The sequence below is a fragment of the Microcebus murinus genome, chromosome 20 (assembly GCF_040939455.1).
Source record: "Microcebus murinus isolate Inina chromosome 20, M.murinus_Inina_mat1.0, whole genome shotgun sequence".
Classification (NCBI taxonomy): domain Eukaryota; kingdom Metazoa; phylum Chordata; class Mammalia; order Primates; family Cheirogaleidae; genus Microcebus; species Microcebus murinus.
The window spans coordinates 21,614,890-21,632,270 of NC_134123.1; positions in this window are offsets into that span (position 1 = coordinate 21,614,890).

Sequence of the window (17,381 nt, forward strand, 5' to 3'; positions counted from 1 at the left end):
TAGCCATTGGGTTAGCTGAGTTACTTTCTGTTATTCGATACTTTAATCTGGGAGTATTATTGCTTATTTTTGTCTATAGCCACAAGTTTTGGGGGAAAAAACAGAATCCTCTCTTTCTAAATCATCTCCTTGAAGCTGTGTGATGGTGGAAGAGAGTCTCTGTGGTGCTAAAATAAAGGGTTTTTGCCAAATCTGCAAAATAAGTAGAACTGCTTTTGATGTTGTTACTTGCAGAATTAGTTTGGAGCAGCTTCTTTAAAATTCCACTTCGCGTTTGACTGTACACTCTCTTGTGTTGTTTTGTGTGAGTTTGTTCTGCTTTTCCAATTAAATCATAAGCTTCTTGCAGACAAAGCCCAGGGTTGTATCCTCACCCCACAGCCAACACAATGCTGGTAGGTAGGTATTCTATAAATACTTGTTGACTTACTATGGATTTTTCTGTCTTGCCTTTTTTTGAAAATAACACCAGATTTTATTATGCAGTTGTGATACTTGTGAATACACGTAAGGCCCTCTGTGACAATGATTCTGCATTTATTTACACTCTCAAAACCTCTGGTGATTTTGCTGCTGTATCCTAAGGACTTTGACAGCTGTGGAACCCTGAGTTTAGAAAAATCAGATTACTCAGGACGTCAGCATTGCCTGTAACAGCTCTTTAAAGATAGTCACTTCTTTTACTGGTATACTTTTTAATCTTAGAGAAACTATTCCATTTTATCCTGAACATTTGGTAAAAATTAGTGCCTATTTAAAAAAAATCATTATCAATGAAAATTAAGTATGTAAGAGAGGCTGCAGTTTTGGATAACTTTAAAGATCCACTTTTGAAAAAAGATCTGAGAATAATTTAGCTCCTCCTCTTAAAATATTCCGCCGAATATCTTGATCCATATCCATTTTAGCACTTCTTTTCTTAAAAAAAAGTGTTTTTGGAAATTCACCAGAAAAGCCCATTGTAAGACAAGTGTGCCTACTCAAATAGATTTGACCTGAACTTAGAATTTTAGAGTTGAAAGGAACCTTCGAGCTCAAATGGTCTGGTACTACAGAGGTTAATTAACTGACTCACAATTACACACAGCCAAGATCAGGTCCAATTCCACTCTGAAGGGCCCACTTTACTTGCCAGTGTAGACGCAAGATGTGAGTCACTTAACATAAAAATGCATCCTGAGCTCCGTGCTGGTTTAACCCCAATTGTTACAATTGTGCTACCTTGTGGGCCCTCTGCTACATTTTTATTAATCCCTAACTCCTCATTGAGATTACTTTATTTAAATGTCATCACCCAGCTCTAAAATATGCTTTCAAAATAACCGTGGTGGCCATGGGATACAAAGTATTGGGAGGAAAAAAAGGAAGCAGTAGAAGCCAACTTCTGTTTGATATGTAGACACGTTTGAGTCCACTGGGACCCTGGTGGTGGGATTGAGTCAGGCTTTATACAACCAAGCCTGGACATCCCAGCTGTGCACAGCATTCAGAGGGGGACTGCCATCACCACTGGCAGGGTTGTGCCTTGGAGGCATTTGGGTCATTGGTAGAGTAGGATCAGAGGAAAGGTATAAAAAAGTGAGATGAAGCAAAGGGGTCTATAAACTAAAGTCTTATGATGCAAGGTGGGGTGGGGGAGGCTCCTGGCATTAGACAGAGAGAAGATCAGAGTCAGCTAATAAGTTTGGGGTGCTGGTGACTGAAACCAGATCACTGGTGCCTGCCAGCTGGAGAGGGGTGTTATCCCAGGTGGACGGCGACCTGGTCAGCTCTATTCCAGTGTGTGCCTTAGTATTCATGCCTCTCCACTCCTGTTCACTTTTTTCAGTGCTTTGTCAAAAGACAGTGACGGGTCGGCCTTTTCTCTCCCATGCTGCTACGGGTAAAGGCAGACAGTGATGGTGCCAGCCTTAATTCCCCAAAGAAAAGGAGGTCCGGATGTATGTGAATACCTTTAGTTCTGAAACAAGAAAAGATGAAACAGGTTGCATTCATGTATTCATGAAGCAGGCTGCATGTGTACCGGTGAATTCTGTACAAATTCGTGCATTGTTCCAACCCTCTTATTTCTGAAGACCCTGCGCTCATTTCCCCTCAATCACATAAAAGCCATTTTAGCACAACTGATTTTTTTTTTTTTCAGATTTAAAACTAGGTATCCGCAGTTCAAAAACGCCCATTGTGTGTGTGTGTTTGTGTGCAAAAAGTTGATTAAAAGATCAGTGTGACTCCACTGAGACCAAAAGTTTTTTTTTTTTTTTTTCTTTTTTGTTCTGGTTTATGAGATTTTTCTATCAGTAAAACTAAAGGACATCTTCCAGCCAGGAGAATGGTGGTCACGGGTCACCATTTTGACATCTTGATAAAGGTGGTGAGCTGCAGCGAGCAGCCAGTTTTTCTTTCTCAGTTTGTTTCACTTGTCTTGCCTTTCCATGGAGAGGTGTCCTGGCTTAGATAGCTGGAATGATAACTTTTATGGGGACTGGGGAAAAACCTGGGTCTAGAACAGAGGTCCTCAAAGGTTTGTACATCCATAAATCCCTCAAGGGACTTGTTAAAAAAAGAAAAAAGCAATGGATTGTGATGCAGTAGGTCTGCAGTGCAGCCCAGGAATCTAATTTATACCTGTAGCCCAAGTGATCCTGACCTGTGGCCACATTTGGGGTCTAGAAAAGGTGTGTAAACCACTGCCTCTGGGCCAAATCTTGCCCATTGCCTGTTTTTGTAAATAAAGTTTTATTTAAACATCCTCCTTTGTTTTTGTGTCGTCTTTGCCTACTCTTACCCTACATGGTAAGTACATAGATGGTGGAGTTGAATAGTTACAATGGGGACCACATGGCCCACGATGTGTTAAAATATTTACTATCTTGCACTTTATAGGAAAATTTGTTGATCCCCGGTCTAGAAAAAGAGATTTTTTTTAACTTGTTGATGTAGGTCAACATGATGTGTGCATGTATACATATCTGTATGTGTATATGTATGTATATGTGTGCATGTGTATATATATATATAAGCTCTGTAAGCTCTTAAGGTCTGTAAGCCTCAGTCTCCTAATCTGTTGAAAGGGTTTGAGAGCGGTACCTACTCATGGGGTGGTGGTAATTCTAGAAGACAGTGCAAATGAGGTGCTTGGTATTGTGCCTGGCACAAGTTAATACCCAGTGACCGTTGACATCCTCCAAGCGTTTTGTTGCTACTGAGCTGTGGGACGTTGAGGTCAGTAGATTTTGCTACCAGGCCTATTTCAGCCCCCTGGGATGACAATATTCAGGACTCTGGATAGCACAGACCCTGAGTCTGTCAATTCTGAACCAGACATTTTTTTTTTTTTGGAGCCATGATCCTCTCTTATTAAATGTCATTTCCAATTTTCCCCTTGAATACACAATTTCAAGGAGGTGCCTGTACCTTTGGAAGTGATTATTCCAGTCTCCTTTGAAAGATATTACTTAATTGTAGCCATGAAACCCCATTCCCCATCAAAAGTTCCATCAAACAACAGAGCCAACGTATGGGAAATTAAGATAAGGACCGCAAGGAACCTGTGTGCCTTGTTGCGCTTTCTTCAATCTGCAGTGAATCGCTGATGGTGGACATGATTCTCATGCATGTTTTGTGTGCAGTTGTGAAAAGATCTGCCTATACTCCATTGGTTATTTTCTTGCCGCTCTGTTTATTAGCCATAGGCTAAGTGGAGGGGGAAACTAAAAGCACAAGATACAGGTTAGACACTATCTTTGACTTATTTAGAATAAAAGGCTGAATTTGTTCTTGAAGGAGGAGGGAATAAATGAAAAAAATCATCATCCTAAATTTTACCTGTGCCTACTGAGGGCAGAGCAAGGTGTGGATGTCTGGGATCACCCTTCCACCTGTATTCTAAGTCAGTTATTCTTCAGGAGGAATGATTTTTGCTTTTCCACCAGGAAGATTATGGTTTTCACAACTGGAGGAGGGGAGAATGCAACTTGTACCTATTAGGTAGAGGCCAGGGATGCTGCTAAACATCCTATATTCTACTGGACAGCACCCACCGACTCCTCAGCAGAGAGTTAGCTGGTCCGAAATGTGAGTAGTACTGCTGTTGAAAACCCCTGATTATGCCTGGGGAGAAAACTTCACCCCCTCTAGTTGCTGGGCTAGCTCCTGGCGTAGGTACCAGGTGATTAGTAATTATAACTCACTTCTGACCTTGAGGCCACCTCCAAAATCATCCTCCTCCTTCACAGCCTCACTGTCATCGACTGCATTGTCACCCCCAGAAAGTTATGTTTCCAGATTAAAAGCAGTTTTCAAAAATAAAACATTTACACATGGGAAGGTTATAACAGAGAAAAGAGGATTCAATCAGGATATGGTCTATAGAATTTTGAAGGTGAATGAGCCCATACTTTGATGGTCATCTAGTCTGGCACACCACAGCGATTCAAGATGATTTGGGGGCACAGCCAAACATTACTTTAAATTTTAACCATTGCATATTTGGTTTAATACATCATATTAGTTTTAATGTATTAAAATACAGCTATTGAAATAAAAAATTTAATAGTTAATAGTATTTAATAAAATAAATATTAGAAGGCTATAATTGACATTAAAACTTTTCTTTTTCTTTTTTTCTTGAGATTTGGTCTCACTCTGTTACCCAGGCTGGATTAGAGTGGCCCCATCATAGCTCACTATAACCTTGAACTACTGGGCTCAAGTGATCCTCCTGCCTCAGCTTCCCGAGTAGCTAAGACTATAGGCATGTGCTGCCATGCCTGGCTAATTTTTTTTTTTTTAATTTTGTATAGACATGGGGTCTTGCTGTGTTGTCCAGGCTGACCTGAAACGCCTGGCCTCAAATGATTCTCCTGTCTTGGTCTACTAAAGCAATGTAGTTATAGGAATGAGCTACCACACCCAGCCTAAAACCTTTTTGTAAAGATTAATTTTAGTAAACATATTTAAATTTTAAAAAGTGACTTGTTTCTGTGACTACTAATGAATTTGCATCTTTTCATGAATTTGCTGCTCATGTGGACTTCTGTTAATTGCCTGTTCATTTGCTTTGCCCATTTTTTTCTATCACATATTTTTTTCCTTACAAACGAGTAGGCATTCTTTATGCATTCTGGATTCCAATAGTGTGCTAACCCTGTGTGTGGCATATATCTTCTTCTGCTCTGTAGCTCATCTTTACACTTTGTTTATGGTATATTTTCTCATACAGAAGGTTATATTTTAGCACAACCAAAATTAGCCTTTTCCCTATGATTTGTGATTTTGGTGTCTTGTTTAAGACATTCTTCCCTAGTGGGATATCCTAAGGCTATTCTCTTGAGTTCTAGTCTTCACCTTGGATGATTTTGCTTTCTCATGTTTAAATTTTCATCTATGTACAATTTAATTTTTTTTGCATTTTGGGAGAAAGTGGCCTAATTTTCTGCTTTTCTAAAGGGGTGTTTGGTTGTGCAGTCATTCATTTCTCCATTGACTTGCAGTGTTGCTCTGTCACACAGCAGGTTGCCATATGCCTAGGGAACTGTTCTAAGCTTTGTGTGTCTATCTCTGTGCTAATATTGATATTAGGTGATTGTGATTACTATAGCTTTCTAATAAATCTTAATACCTAGTGAGATGAGACCCTCCCCTTATTCTTCTTAAAAATTTTCTTGACTATTCTTGAGTCTTTGTTAGGATTACCTTGTCAATTGCTAAGAATTGCCCTGTTGGATTTTGACTGGTATTGTATTTAATTCGTAGCTTATCAAAAGAAGAATTTCCATCTTGCCTTCCACGAACAAAGTGTAGTTCTCCATGCATTCTGGTCTTTCGTTGAGTCTTGAAGATTCTCTCTTCTGCAACTTTGTGTGGGGATCAGTCAGATACGCTTTTCTAGACTTGCACGCTGGCTCCTCCCACACCCACCTGTCTCCTGAGCCCAGTAGAGATTCTCCTAGTCTCCGGTCTGTTTGGGGCACCGTGGATGAAGGCACTGTGTGACCCGCCTGGGTCAGCCATTGCTTTGGGCTTCTCTGCCGGAGTCTGGCTGCTAGGATGGGAGCAGGGTAGCGGGCTAGGAACTGAAGATCAGGACCTGGGCAGCAGGTCTGCAGAAGAGACTTTGGAAGTCGGGAAATCCAGCTGTTGTGAGTGCACAGTGGTTTCCCCAGCCCAGTTTCTCCCTGTGTTCTCTATATCTGCGTTTTGGAACATGGTCCCCAGACTTGCTAGCATTCAGGTGCCATCTCCGCCTCTTAGTAGCTAGGGAAAATTGCTTAACTTACTTGTACCTTAGTTTCTTCATTTGTGGGGAACCTCACGTGGTGTTCTAAAACAAGGAATATCCCTAAAGTGCCAAGAACAACTCTGTGCTCGTCGGGGGTTACTTGCTGCTCCATTAGTTTAGTAATCATTACTATTGTGCCGAACTATATGGATTCAACTTGATATTTTTCTGTCTGTGCCTTCTCTTGAAATAAGCTTCCAGGGACATACTCTGTCTAACCTGTTGGAGGTTGAGACAACATCCAGTAGTGTATTCAAGACTATTAACTCGCCTGTAGTAAAGAAACTGTTGAATCTTGTTTAGGCCAATGATTTCCAAAGTTACCCGTCCATACTACTCCCTCTTTTCCCAAAGCATACCTAGTAAAGTCAGTGTAATTAGTATTGCATAAAAGACAATTTGAGGAATCATCATTGTAAAAATTACAGTACAGGAAGAATTATATTTAGTACAGAAAGACTTCCCAAGAAAATACATTCTTACCGGAGAGTTTGAAAACAGAGGTTAGCTAAGGCATAGAGACTGACATGGGTGGGAAGTCTCTGATCAGTCAAAATTCCCTTAAGTATATATGGAAAAAAAAAAATATATATATATATACACACACACACACATTAGTCAAACAGCTGCTACCAACTGCAAACACATTCAGGGAACTTAAGCCTTTGAAAAAATGCCATTTTTTGTTTTTTTCTAAAGTAAAAGTGTTTGCATAAATTTTCGGTGTCCATATTGCAGCCTGGTGCCAAGGTAGAATTGGATTCGCTTTATAGAAGCCCTGTTGGACTTTTTCCTGAAGGCAGGAAGGCTGGATTTTTGGTATTTATCATAGTTCATTTACTGCCTGCTTTTGTTTCTTCAAATAACTCCAATTGGGAATGGTATTTTGGGAATCTGGGGAATGCCGTTGAGATGCGTGCTGACTTTTCCCTGTAGCTTTACCCCTCATATGTATTTTGTTATTTCCATAGCCATATTCCCTACCAAAAACAGCCCATAAAAATCCATGACTAGTTAATTGCTCCGAACCCAGAACCAAATGCAAAGGCAAAGCAAAGCAGAGAAGGCTACATGCTGCCCACCTGTTGCCTTTGAACTTTCCCGAAGCTATTACTGCCCTCCCCACTCTAACTGAGCCAAGGGGAGAAATGGGTGATCCTGGTTTTTACCATGATCATTAGCTCTGTATAGAGAAAAGTAAGCAAAACCAATTGTAAACAACATCTCCTTTTCTTTCTTTTCATTTCTCGAAAGGTCTTATCTTGGGATTGCTTCTCCAATCCCTTTTTTACCCCTTTATTTTTGTCCCCCATGACACTGTTTATTGCAGTAAGATGGGACCTCACTGTGGGTCCCTGATGAATTTGAGAGTTGCTGGGGCAGGGACCTGGTGCAAGGGTGTCACAGAGCGGGGGATAAACTCTGTGGGGAAGGACATTTGTCATTACAAGGACTCCTCATTTCTCCAGAAAGCAGATGATGCCCATTAAAGTGTTTTATCAGATAAAGTAAGCAATAAAACCCAGGTTAAACTGTAATATCTCCAGTTTACATGTGTTAGAATAAAATTTCCCATTTTAGTTCTGTGCACTTCCAGAATCTTAAAAATAGTTACTTTATAGCCTTGGTTTCCGTGGCTTACGTGTTCTTGTAACGCACTCATGCTAAATAAGATGTCTTGGGAACGTTTTTTGTTGTTTTACGGTTTTTAGGGATGAAGTTTTGTGAATGTTGTAGCTCCTATTTCTTTTAAAACAAACTTCATATCCCTACTTACAAACCTATGAATTACTTAGAAATTGAGTTAAATTAGTAACTTTTGGCTTATTTGTCAAATATTTTTTTTATGGAACTTAATCACCATTGTATTTAAACAGAAACATTAAAATACACAGGAAGCTTGTTTTTCATTTAAAAAAAAAAATAGAGAAAGGAACCAGTAATACTTGCAGTATGTAAACATTGTTGCCTGGTAAATTACAGGGAGATTGCTATTGGATTACATATTACACTGTGCTAATGCTAAAAGACCTTTTTCCAGTGATGTCATTACAGGCTATGAGTAGACAGGATCTATTACTACTAAAGGGTGCTTTGCTAACAATTTGCAACAGACCAAAGCACTAGAGTAGGATTGGCTAGAATTGGTGAAGAGGCATTTCTTTTTATTGAGAAAGGCTTTCAAATGCTATGTTTTTACTCTGTGGCAAGATTCATTAGACACAGAACATTTTATTAATTCCAAAAGTATCTCGAATGCTGCCAAATTCATTTCCCTGCGTACAGACAACTTTACAATAGAATCAAATGAAGAAGTTGAGCCTCACAGAAGAAAGTTTTTCTCTTTGTGCAGGCCTCTGTTATCATTGCAGAGATAAAATGAGAAGTGAATGGTCACGTAAATGGGTTTTAAAGCAGATGCTTTTTATTTTATACTCTTTCTTCCTGTTTTTCACCCTACTATGTCGAATGCCCTTGGACTGGTTTTCATTGAAGACAGGATGCAGCTGTGATTCTAATGTGTCCACTAGTGGGCACTGCAGGGCTTTCAACATTCTGTATATTTTATATCTGGGCACATTACATTATAAAAAAAAAATCATATAGTGAATGGTAAGTTTCCTTCCATTTAGAGCTACTCACTTGTCAAAAAAGACACCAAAAAATACATTTGGAAGATTATATCTACTGAAATTATTTACTAAAATTTTAGAACCGAATAGTATGCCTGGGATTGCTACCCAGGTTTGGCTGGCATTCATTTATATTTGTGAATTGTCACATTTATTCTTGTTTGACAGGCATACACTTTGAAGTCCACATTATGCAGAAAAGGAAAGGTACTTAATGCCATAGTCCAAATTAACAATATTTATTAGGAGAAAACCCTGCCTTTTCCTATTAAAGAAAAACATTTAACATGTTTGGTGTATGTGATTTTGAGTCTGAAGCAGCACGGTTGTGGCTAAGATGTCTATTTGATATTTAGGGAAGAATTTGATGCTTTAATAAGGGAATCCTCTGTCTCCCTCATCCATCATCCGCCATCCTCATCCATCCAAACACCACTGTAAATTTGTCAGAGCCTTTTCCATATTCAGTACTTGTATAAATAATGGCTGCTGTGATTTGAAAAAAGGGAAGCGTGCATTTTGCAGCTATGTTATATATCTGATCACAGTCATGGCGACATCTCATAGTTTTTGTTGTGCGTTGCTCAGCCTCTGTGCATATAATTTAAGCCCCAGAGCCAAAGGACATTTTTGTATGTTGACCCTTTTTGTGGTTAGTACTTGCCAAAGTGAAATTGGTTTTGGTGGGGGGGGGAGGCTTTTCTACAGCAGAGAGAACACAGCCTCTGCTCCATTACTGCGCTTTTATCATTGCTTCTCACCTCTCCTTCTCTCCTCTGCTATCTCAGGGATTATGCAGGTTCTCTGCAATATTCTGAAATTAATCAAAGCAAGCAAAACCCCATGCCTTATTATCTATCACAGGAAGAGAGTGGCTTCCACAATTCAGACAGCTTTGTGATGTTGTCCAGTTGTGTAACTAGAATTTTATTATCTTTTTTTTTTTTTTAAAAAAGGTTCTGCTTTTTACACAATGAAACCTTTTCATGTTAAACTTGTATGAGCAATGGATCGCTCCATGTGAGTGTGACAAAGGATATGAATTTAACTGATAGGCTATTTCCCTTATTTAAATAGGAAACTGATCTGTGAACAATGTCCATTTCTTTCTTTGATTTTTTATTTTTTTATTTTTTTAAGCTTAGCAGAACAGCTGTATGTCCCCAAAGTGGTTCAGGCCATAGAAGCTTTCTGTGCAATGAGACAGGAGCAAACTTAGGGGTTGCTTATCCAGTCTGGACCTTGTGTTCTGTCTCATCTTTTTATAATCATGCTCTCCAAATTATTTTTTTTTCCCACTAAATTAGTGGCCATTGTACAGATTGCAGACACTTAGTTTGATTGAAAGTAATAAAAGGAGATTATCCACTGGGTTGGTTGAGTGAAGGTTCTGATTTGACCCACTGCCTGGAGAGAAAAGAATTAATCTTATAAACCCGACTCACTTCTGCCATGCTTTGAAAAAGCGCCAGGAATGCATTAGACCCCCTTTGTCTTTAGTGCAGCACAAGCTAAACGTGGTGGCGGCTGGGGATTGATCCAATGTATGAACCGAATAGATGGTGGCCTGTGTGTTGTGCTTTGAGTGGCATCTTCAACTCTATTGGGGGCTTTTGCTTCCTGACTGTAAATTCCTAATACCACATCTTGGAGGAGGAGGAGAGGCGGAAGATAGTTGTTATTTATCAGATACGTTCTTTGGGCTGGGTGCGGTGGCTCATGCCTGTAATCCTAGCACTCTGGGAGGCCAAGGCTGGAGGATAGCGTGAGGCCAGGAGTTCGAGACCAGCCTGAGCAAGAACAAGACCCTATCTATACACAAAAATAGAAAAAATTAGCTGGATGTAGTGGTGCACGCCTGTATTCCTAGCTACTCGGGAGGCTGAGGCAGGAGAATTACTTGAGCCCAGGAGTTTGAGGTTACAGGGCGCTGTGATGATGCCACTGCACTCTAGCTGGGACAACAGAGCAAGACTCTGTCTCAGAAAAAAGTTTATGCTTTGCAAAGCATGTTTAGATTATATATGTTTTCATATCTTAGCCTCAGGAAGTAGAATTTTATGGTTGTGGAAATAGGTACAAGGTGAAGTGCAAGGTCCTACAACTGATAGGTAGATAACTTAAGATTCAAATCCAAGCTTCTATCCCCCTCTCCAAAGCGCTTGCTTGTAAACACCATGGTCCTCTGCCTCGTGGCAGAAGGCAAGGGGGAAACGTTGCCTCCAGGCGATCCAAGTGAGATTAGGTGGCATGTCCAGCATCAGGCTGGCCCTGGGAAGCACTTGGAAAAAATGAATGAACTGAGGTTGAGGGGAGAACCTCTGTACCTTTTAGGAGGCAGCATGGACAACTTGGAAGACCACAGGCCTTGCAGCTGGCCAGACCTGTGTGCATGCATCCTGACTCTTCCCTGTGTTGTTTTTGTGACCGTGAGCACATTATTAATCTCTATGAGCCTCTGTATCTGTCTCCTTAATAAAGCCTCCAGGTTGTTGGGGTCCCGAGGGAAGATGGCCCGGTGACTGTTGGATGACAGATACAGGCATGGAGGTCTGTCCCGAGATGGGTGGGAGGTTGGGATTAGGATGGTATTTGGCACCAGGAAGAAGGCAGAGGAAGTCCTGAGAAGAAGCTTCTCGAGTCTTATATTAGAAGAGTATTCTTGTTTTTTTTTTTTTTTTTTTTGAGACACAGTCTCACTGTGTTGCCCAGGCTAGAGTGCCGTGGCATCAGCCTAGCTCACAGCAACCTCAAACTCCTGGGCTCAAGTGATCCTTGTGCTGCAGCCTCCCGAGTAGTTGGGACTGCAGGCATGCGCCACCATGCTTGGCTAAAATTTCTACATATATTTTTAGTTGGCCAATTAATTTCTTTCTATTTATAGTAGACATGGGGTTTTGCTCTTGCTCAGGCTGGTTTCGAACTCCTGATCTGGAGCAATCCGCCCACGTCGGCCTCCCAGAGTGCTAGGATTACAGGCGAGAGCCACTGCACCCGGCCTGTTAGAAGAACCTTAAGGCTTCTAACCCACATGGAAATTCCTGACTTAAGGGTAACAAATAGTAGGACATCAAACCTACCTCTGAACCCTAAATAGATAACCCTTTGCCCAGAGCTACTTTCTGGGTAATCTTTAGGCAAAGATGGTGACGTCAACTCTGATATTCATTTTAGCTGTGTCCTTTCTCGTGAGTGTCTGAAATAGCAACGAACTCTCAAAACCAGTCCTACTGCCTCCCATTTATGGAGACAGCTGTGGTTTCACTGGGGAGGTGGCAGACAAGCATCTCTTCCATCCAGGTTGCTCTTCCTTGCTTTTTTAAATTTCTGTCCTGTTGTGGGGAAAACAGAGAGATGGGGAGAGAGCAAACATTGTTCTGAAATTTCAATGAGTACGGCCATTATGGAAAACAATATAGAGGTTCCTCAAAAATTTAAAAACAGAATTATTATATGATCCAGCGATCCGACTATTGGGTGGGTATCCAAAGGGAATGAAATCAGTATGTGTGAGGAAGACGTGCATGCCCACGCGCATTGCAGCACCATTCCTAACAGCCAAGACATGGGAGTTACCCAGGGCTGGGAAGATGTCGGTCAAAGGACACAAAATTTCAGTTACATTGAAGTAATAAGTTCAAGAGATCCGTTGTACAACGTGGTGACTATAGCTAGTGTATTTTGAAAATTGTGGACAGTCGATTTTAAGTGTTCTCACAACAAAAAATGATACGGGAGTTAATGCATATGTTAATTAGCTTGATCAAACCATTCCACAGTGAATACATACTTCAAGACAACATGCACATAATAAATATATACAGTTTTTTTTTTACACGTCAATTGCAAAAAACCATTGCATCGGAAATGGTTCCTTTCAGATTCTTCAGGTCATTATGTCTGAGAATGTTTTCATTTGATCGTCAGCCTTTTGTTTTTGTTGTTGATTGTTGAAATCATTGTCTCCAAGTTGGTCTCTCTTTGAGTCTTGAAATCTGACAGGATAAGATGAAGGAGGGAAAAGGAAACAGAGATAAGGAGGCCAAGAGGGTCAGTGAAGTGGGATCAGCCTGGGGAAGGGACCTGGAAGGTTCTGCAGGTCAGCAGGCTGAGGGCTCTTTAGTGGCTTGAATGGAGATGTTGGAGGCAGGTGGCTGTGGGACCTCCGTGAGCCTGATCCCTCTGCGTGTTAAGTTTCGTGTGTGTTACATGCGCACACTCCAACGTGAGCCATTTCCTACCTTGCCTGTATTTAGGGTTGCCTTTGTTACTGACTGGTGGAATAAAATGACACATTCACAGTATCTCGTCTACCTGGTTCCAAAGTCAATGGGACTAATCTTACATTTTTGACATTGTTATTCAGGTGATTTCAACCCAAAGAAAACTAGTCCGCCACTGCTTCTCTGGCAGAGTAATAATGTGCTCGCTCTCTCTTCCTCTCTCTCTCTGACCCTCTCACCCAGGGCTTTTGAGATAAGAGAACAGGTAACTGGGAGGGCAAGGACTGAATCTGATTTTGTTCTTTTCATAAGTCTCCAAGGTTTTTGTCTAGTGCCTGGACAAACCTTGAGGGGGTCAGGCTCCTGAGTCGAAGTGAAACTGCCTTTACAAATTAATAAAAAGGGGTGCAAGGCGAGGACCATAGTAAGGGCCTGCCTCAAAATAAGGCACAGGCCTTGCTAAAAATAATGATGCTAATTGGCCACTGTCTCCCTATTTACTTCTCTGTAATTGCCACTCCAGAGCCACCCAGCTGGTGGTCATAAAGATAAGCTTTCTCCATAGATAATGTCACCTATTTGAAACCCAGGGGTAGTTTCTGAGACAGCTTCCAGGTCCCACATTCAGTGGAATGGCCGAGCCACCCAGCAAGGAAGATAATTTCTACAACCCTGTGGTTCCTCTTCAAACGCAGCCAATTAGCAGATTCAATTGCCTATGCGGAACTGTCTTCCAAATTCTCAGGGAGGCAGATTTGAGAAATTTCTCCTGTCTCCCCATTTAGCACTATGAGGAATAAACTTGTTCTCTGCTGTAAACCCTGAGGACTTCAGGCTTCTTTTTGGGCAGTGGGCAAGTGAACCTGGTTGGGCAGCAACCGATGGAGGGATTCGATGCTCTGTTGATTTCTGAAACTGTAGGGTGTTGGGGCTGTCCATTGCCATGGCTCAAGGGGATGATGTGAATCTCTGCAGAGCCCCTGGGGACTCCGGAGAGCCAGGAGACCATGAAGGTCTCCTCTGTTTCTTGCATTCTTGTCCCTTCTGAGGGAAGGAATCAGACAAGGAAAGAGTGAGAGTGAGAGTCCCTAGAGCTGGGCTCTGGCCCCTTTTCCCCCCAGGCTCCCTCCTGCCTTTTGTCTCAGCCAGTGTCAAGCTACCGGCCTGCAAGTTGTTCTGCAGATGGCTCTGCAGCAGACATCCAGCTGGGCCGATTTAACCCACCAAGTGTTTGTGTTTGTGTTTGACAGCCAAGACAGGGAGCAGGAAAGCTGTTTTCATTGGGATCAGCCTCAGTTGTTTCTCCAAAAGCAGTTGGTTGAACCGTTCTGCTGCTTTCTGGAACCATCAAGCCATGAAGTGAAGTTTGGATGAAGGACAGATGTATTTATCCAGGAAGGAATCCTGGTTCTTCTTCCAAAAAATGTTCAGTCATTGCCTGTGCCAATAAGTGAAACTACTCCCCCATGTTCTGTTTATGTAGAGACTATTTCTGGGGGAGGAAATAAAAAGAAAAAAAAAAACAACAAAAACCCTATGACATTAATCCTCCTTTGCACTGAAGCAAGTAAGTAGCAAGTGTCGGTTAACATCCATTTTATAGATGAAGAAATAGAGGCTGGAGAAGTGAAGTAGGTCAGCGCTTCTCAGACTTAAAAGTATTTGGGAAGTGCCTAGGGGATCTTTTACAAAATGTAGCTACTGATTGAGTAGTCTGGAGGGGAGACCTGAGACTCTGTATTTCTAACACAGCCGTGGTGATACTGACGCTATTGATCTGTGATCCACACGTGGACTTGGGAAGATGTCAATTACCTAGGCGTGGTGAGTTAGTGAGCAATGCATCGTGATGTTACTTGCCTACTTCCTCAGGAAGCGAGATGGAACAGTCTTCTAATCAAGGCTGTATCTAAATTATTTCAAAACGGTTAAAATAGGAAGCATTATCATTTATTGGTTGTTCTGACCATATGGCACAAAACAACCAGCTAGACAGATTTGGGTTGCAGCAGAATTAGCTGGTTAAACTGGTTTCACGCAGCCATGACCATAGTCCGCCTTAGATAACGGAGGCAGAAGCAATGGCATCCAAGCATCAGAAACTCAGTAGTGCTTAGAACAGAAGGTATTGCCAGCTTATAAAGTTTTGTTTCCTTCCAACTAAAGCCCATAAATCCTGTGTGTGTGCACGTGTGTGTTTGTGTTTGTAGAGCCAATGTTGCCCTGTTTCTCACTGCACTGCTGTTGTCTATTTCCTTATAACATGTAATCAAAGCAGAGCTGGCAAAAGCCAATCTTTCCCATGTGCTGCTGCTCACACGGATTTCACAATTTGGTGATGACTCACACACATCTGTGTGGAAACACACGCTACTACCCTCAGCTGCAGTAGTTCATGCCTTTCTCCCCTCCCCCCCCAGAATATGATTACCCAGAAGTGTGTAATAGTCATCTAATGGGGAGCAGGTGTAAGAAGAAACACAGTCATTTCGAATAAAGGGAATGGATGTAAATTGCAGCATGAGGGATTGAGGTTAGACATCCACATTCGGGGAAAATTCTCTTCTGCCAGTAAGAGCAGGGAGACATTGGGACACAGGATGAAAGCAGAGTTGTTGCACATTCTCAGGGCATTTGAAAGAAAAGGGCAGGTGGTTTTATTTCAATGCTTTCTATACAGCTCCTCTCAGAGGGAGGCGAATGAATTCTGCAATGGCTGGAGATCATTTTCAGTGCTGTGATTCATGAGAGCTGAATTCTGGGGACATCTGATTAAAAACCATGTCAAAGAGCCACATATTCCAGAGATCCTTTCTGATCATCCTGATTGATACTGGGATGTCATTTTTGGCATGGTGGGGGGGCCAGTAAGCATTTGTTAAGACCAGTTTCATGTAATGTCTCTTTTTTGGGGATGATTTTCACCTACACCTTCAATGATAATAGAAACGGTCTTTCCTAGGGGTTTAAACATATCGTAAGTGGAGTATCATCTGGAATACTCAAGGGATCTAAAGAGCCATCAGATATTCTTTCTTTCAGTATTATTTGTAATCTTCCAACTTTTAATAGTCTATACAATTGTCCTTTATTTTCCTTTCTAATTGGAATTTCAGCTAGGGATGCCTAGGGAAATTGACCTCACTTTGAATGGTTTGGCGCACGAAGCAACGATAAGGATGTCCATATGTTGGTCCAAAATTGCTACACTGCTATCACTTTTGACGTTATACTATATTAAAATCTATGTCTTCAGAGAACGTGACAGTGCCTAAAAATAATGAAGATTAAACTTGCCAAGCTTTTGGAAGGATCCTGAAAATAAAATACTGTGTGCCTTCTAAGTGATGAATGATATCTTCTTATAAACAGCATCATAAGATCACACACGCGCGCACGTACACACACACACACACAATCACATAAAGAAGAGAAATGGACATTTGAGTTTCTGGTGACTATTTTCTAGGTCTATTACATATGGGATCAGCAGCAGTGTATGTTCAATGAAATTCACAGCAGGCAGATAGGAATGTGAAGAAATTCTACAGACCTCTGGGAGCCAGATAACTCCAGTATCATGAAGGTAAGCAAACTCCTAGCCTTTGAAAGCAAGAATGAGGAAGGTGGAAAAAAGAAGATGGGAAAATGGATAGTTGGCAACCACAGGCCTAAGTTTTCAAGATCGTTGCATGGGGAGATTTATGGTACCTGGATTCCATACTTTTCTCTATAGTTTCTATTCCCATCGCAGAATCGACCTCACAATGAGCTGACCAATCAATCAGGCAGGATCTGGATGAGAAAACTGTATTCTGTGGTGGTGATTGTTTTTAGTTATTAAATCCAAGTTAGCTAAAGCTAAGCCAACACGACAATTTATTCTCATCAGCTTGTCGGATTACTAGGCCAGTGAGATTGATAAGTATTTGGAAAGAAAAGAGATGAAAATTTTGTCCCTAGAACATTTTTCTTATTCCACAAAGTCGCAGCAATTTGGACTTCATGGATCATTTAATACCAAAATTTTGCCAATCAAAACTTTTCCAGGAAAGATGTGTCTAAATTAAAAAACAAAATCGTCCAAATAGAAAACAAATTAATCATCATTTATTTTAACAATCATTTCATGAAAGAGAAGACATTTGAATGCTACAAGTATCAGAAGGAGGTAATCTTAGAAAAAAGGATTATGGTTACTTGGTGGGGACCAGTGACAGTGTCATCATGGACCAGCCCTGGCCA